This window comes from Haplochromis burtoni, unplaced genomic scaffold, assembly GCF_018398535.1.
Source record: "Haplochromis burtoni strain Fernald_Lab_line unplaced genomic scaffold, NCSU_Asbu1 Contig_41, whole genome shotgun sequence".
NCBI lineage: Eukaryota > Metazoa > Chordata > Actinopteri > Cichliformes > Cichlidae > Haplochromis > Haplochromis burtoni.
In genome coordinates, this window is record NW_024582402.1 from 270,797 (window position 1) to 275,491 (window position 4,695).

The 4,695-nt window shown below is 37.9% G+C and overlaps 1 long non-coding RNA gene across 1 annotated transcript; it reads left to right on the top strand.

Moving 5' to 3' along the window:
- Window positions 1–436: 436 nt before the first annotated feature.
- LOC102289765 lies at window positions 437–4,695 on the top strand. The gene is made up of 4 exons (XR_315672.3): window positions 437–885; window positions 1,201–1,535; window positions 1,788–3,992; window positions 4,097–4,695. It is a non-coding gene; the product is annotated as an uncharacterized LOC102289765 (long non-coding RNA).

The window sequence follows — 4,695 nt, forward strand, 5'->3', positions numbered from 1 at the left end:
TGTTCCAAGTGTTTGTGTTGATTCAAGAACGCAAATTTAAACTTGTAAGTGGTGTGAGAAAGTGTTTCAACAGAGTTTTTTAAGGCAGCGTGACTTTTGTTGGTCGACAGAGACAAATAAAGGATCTTCCAGTTGATTTGGTTCAGATAGTGGCAAAGTAGCAGCAGAAGCTTAACGAAGCGTCATTAATTCACAAGTTATTAAGGTGGATGGTCAAATATCCACAGACAGAATTAAAGTGCAGAGGTTATGAAGCATGAGCGTGTTCTGTATGTGGAGACTAAGACTGACAGCAGGGGGAGGCAAAGGTCCTGTTGAACCAAGTGGCAGTTTGATCCTGTTTATGTCTGTTAGAGAGTGTGCTGGTAGCACAGTTTCACTTTAACGGCATCATGAGAATCCCTTATCAACACAGCTTGAAGGGTTTACATCTGAGAGAAAAGGGAGCAAAAAAGTTAAAGTTGTTTTTCTCTGATAAGTTGAATCACACAAAAAAAGACTTTTCTGTTGGGTGAATCTGAGACTTTTTGGAAAGAGAAAGAAAGAAGTATCAATTTAACCTAAACTCTCTGCTGTTCAAAAAACAATATTGGTCATAACCAACCAAGTGAAGCTAAAGTTGGATGTACTTCAGTAAAAGCAGGAAGAGTGTTCGCCTGTTGAGTCACAAAGTTTACTATCACACTTTTTTTAAGCTCTTGTCAGCAGCTATCTATTTTCAGTCTGAGCTTTTACAGGAAATATTCTAGTTTCGTCTCTTTTGCTCAGTTCCATGATTTCAATAAAGGGAACTTCAACAAAGCTAGCGAACGGTGCTTATGATGAACTACATGATTACGCTCACGCCGCAGACCTTGACCCACAACACTGAAGCAGCACTTCAAGGTAACATGAGTGTTTTTATTGACTTAACCTCTGCTGCTTGACTTGGCTTACATAATCATATTGATTTAACATGTCAACTTTGACTGTTTTGTTCATTTTAATCCATTTTATTGTGTTTTTTAAACTTGTATTCTTAATCATATATTTATAATGTTACATTTTAACAGTGGAAGGTCTCTAGTTTAGAATCAACCTTTAACTTTCCATCTCAGCTATACTGCTAAACACTGTCTTGTGCTGTAGTTTGACAGATTATCACATTATTGTTTCAGCCATGCTTTTTGAACCATTTTGTTTCTTTATCCATAATTGCAGACCATGTATACCAATGGCACAGGAGGAAATAACACAGTCAGTGACAGTTCCTCCAACTCTTCTACAAATCTAGGAGTCGGGCTTGGAGTCTTCTTTTTGCTGCTTGCGATCATAGTTGGTGTAATCATTTATAAATTCTACGGTATAATCGCCAATGTGATGCCGTTTAGACAAAGAACAGCGCAAGAAAAGGAGGATCACTCAGAGACCCCACAAGCAGATTCCCATGAATATACTGGTATGATTCGAGAGCAGTCAATAGGACAATCTTCTATCTATGAAAACCTGAAACCTCAAACTTGCGGCTACAGCATGGCAGCTTCAAACCAAAGCAGGTGAGCTGCATTAACTGTTTTTTCTACGTGTAGACTTTCATAAAATGTATTTCTTGGAACACTTATGAAACTGCAGAAGCTCAAAAGCAACGGACGGAAGTGGATTAAGAAACGATGTGTGTGTGTGTGTGTGTGTGTCAGTTTCCCCATTTTGCACAATCCTGTTGTGATATAGACAAATACAGAAACCCAAAGACTTTTACAGTTTACCTAACGAGACTGTTTTCCATCACATTTACTGTTTTTTCAAAGGTTCCCAGTCGAACCTGATGACGACGTGTACCTGCAGTGCGACGTCATAGATGAGGCCATATACATTAATGACCAATCACATGACTGTCAAGAAGAAGACGTGTACGTTTTGCCAGATTAATCACGGGACACATTTGTAGAAAGGCCTGCGCATTTTGCTCCAGTTGTTGTATGCAGCAAGCCGTCTCTTTTGATTTCTGTCTCTGTTTTTGTATAACGATGTACAGCTAAAAGTCAGCATACTGCTACTGCTGCTTTTTGATACAGACTGACTGTAAACAGAAATGACTGGATGGTAGCAACATGTCAGTGTTATCTGTTATCTCCCATTTTGGAGGAGAGTAACAAACCTTTTTTTTTTTAATTTAATCCACTCCCTCCTGGTACGATTATCTATGTTACACATGTTTGATTGCTACTATTATTGGCACATCTCATATCACAACCACGCTGGAAAACACTGTACAAATTTTGACAGCAGTCCAAGGTAATCAAGTTTGTGATTAGATTAGATTGTTTTATGGTGTTCTCTTGTAGTTACAGATGAGGCTTTACTTTGACCTTTGGAGAGAAGTGTGGGCAGTCTATCTGAGGTTTTGTGAGTCGTGTGTGTTCAGTATTGTCCTTTTTCTCTCACTGGAAATTCTTCACTTGGTCCTAAATCAAATCTAGAAACATTTAACTTGCGTAGATATTGACATCCTGTTATGTTTTTAGTATTTTGCTAAACAATGCGTCCAAAATAAATCCAAGGTTTTAAAAATCAAACTACAGATATGGATATGGACACACATATCTTTGGAATTCCCCTTTTTGTGCAAAAACGTTTAACTACACACTGAATCTTTGAGATATCTTCATATGAGAAAAAATGAAGTGCAGTTTCAACAGTACATCTCAGTTTTCTGCTGGAGTAAAGAAAAAAATATACTAACATGAAGAAATAAATGTGTAAAATTACCTAAAAGGTTCTGGCAGATTATTGCAAAGACTGTCCTGCAATAATAAAGCAAAGTCATTTATTTTTTTTAGTTTTGTTGTTTTTGTTTGTTTTTTATTGTGGACCCACTAAAAAAATGCTCTCAATTTCTATCAATTAATTGTTTTTCTATAACTTAATTACTTTTAGCGCAGTCTAAATGGCCATGGGGGAGGTCTCTATCAGTAGTTAAAGCTGTAAAACTAACAAAAAATACAGTGAGAAGTCCAAAATCAATGCTCTCCTTCACATTTTCCAGTGGGGCTGGATTGGAGTCTTGGGCGTGCCAATTCTGGCCCCCAGGACTTCAGTTTGACACCCCTGGCCAAACACAGGTTGCAGTGGTTTCTCTGAATTTTTTTCCTGTTTGAATAAGGAAAACTATTTTGCTGACCAAGTCATCATAAAATTCAGCAGCAATTTAAACTAAAGGTCATGTAGTTATGGAATAGCAACCAGCGGCGAGACCAATCATTTTTCATATCACAGACATGATATCATAGTATATTTACCCTAGACAAAGAAATATGTGTGCTTTCAAACATGTTATCACGGACGGACAGACAGGCAGACACGGCACCCAAACTTTTCTCTGTGGTTGTTGTTGCTAAAGCAAATGACTCAACAGTTTGTTGCAGTTACACACAGACGCAACTCTGCATGGTGAAAACATTACATGCTTTAGACCCGATAAAGTTAAATGATGTTTCAAAATACTAAAACTTTTATTTAAATTAGAAATTAAAAAAGGGACAAGATAAGTGAGAAGCTCGATGGCTCCCACGTGATATATTTCTGGGATTTACTCTAGCGTGGGAGTGTAAAGGCAGCCAACCAGATGTGTGGGATTTATTACTCCAGTTCATGCTATAAGATGCAAGATAAGATGCAAAGAGCAGAATTTAAAAAAAATTCTTATCACTTTCCTTTAAAATGATAAGCCAATGAGGCTTTACAAACACTATATTAGGAACCAAAAAACTCATGATTAGTAGTAACTGCTACACAAAAATGTTCATATAAAACAGAAAGCATGTGGTTTATGCAAAGGCAGGAAAAGATGCAATGGTCAGCACTATTTTATCTAGTCTGTGGGTTGTCGGCTTTTTCAGGCGCGAGGTCCAGAGAGGATGTGAAAATCTGTCGTTCTTTTTACAGCTCGAGTCCAGATCTGCGCGGATTTCAGAGAGCAATCGAAATATGAAAGCCACAGAATAACAAATGAGGTTTGTGACTGTGTTTAGAGCGGTTAGGTGAAAATAGACTGGGAGGATTATTTTTAGCTTTGGTTCCAGTTATTCTGACATTAATTTTGCTGATTGTTTTCCAGGTAGGCTATTTGAGGATCTGAAGGAAGGGAATGCCCAACCGAAAGCCTGTGTGTCTCAGGCCACGCACACACACACAGAGCACGGTTTAGTAAATGCTCTGCTTGCTTGTATCGTTTGGGTGGAATGCAGCTCAAAACCTTTCAGCACATGAGAATGAATGCCTTTCCATCCATTCACACATGACTGTGTAGCAACCCTGAAGATGTCATCTTTGAAACAAAGCGTTAACAGGACAAAAGCTAAGAAAAGAATGAGCAGTGACTCAATTGAGAGGCCCAACAGATGTTCCAGTAGGTCTGCTTAATCATCTATTAACTCAATGAGCTCAGTATGTCCCACTTTTTAAAAAAAGCTCGGTCTATTGATCGCAAAGCAGCATGGGCTCCTGTTTAACTGACCTTTATCCCTTTCAAGATAAAAAAAAAACAAAAAACCTATAAAGCACTTATTACAGCCAGTTGTGTCAAGCCAGATATCAATTTGCTCACTTTGTACCACAGGATATGTTAATATTTCCTTTTCACCCTAAACCTTGAGCTGTAATTATGAATTCAGGGTTTTTTTAAGCTTCTTTTAAGTTATTTTTCAAGTTACTTGA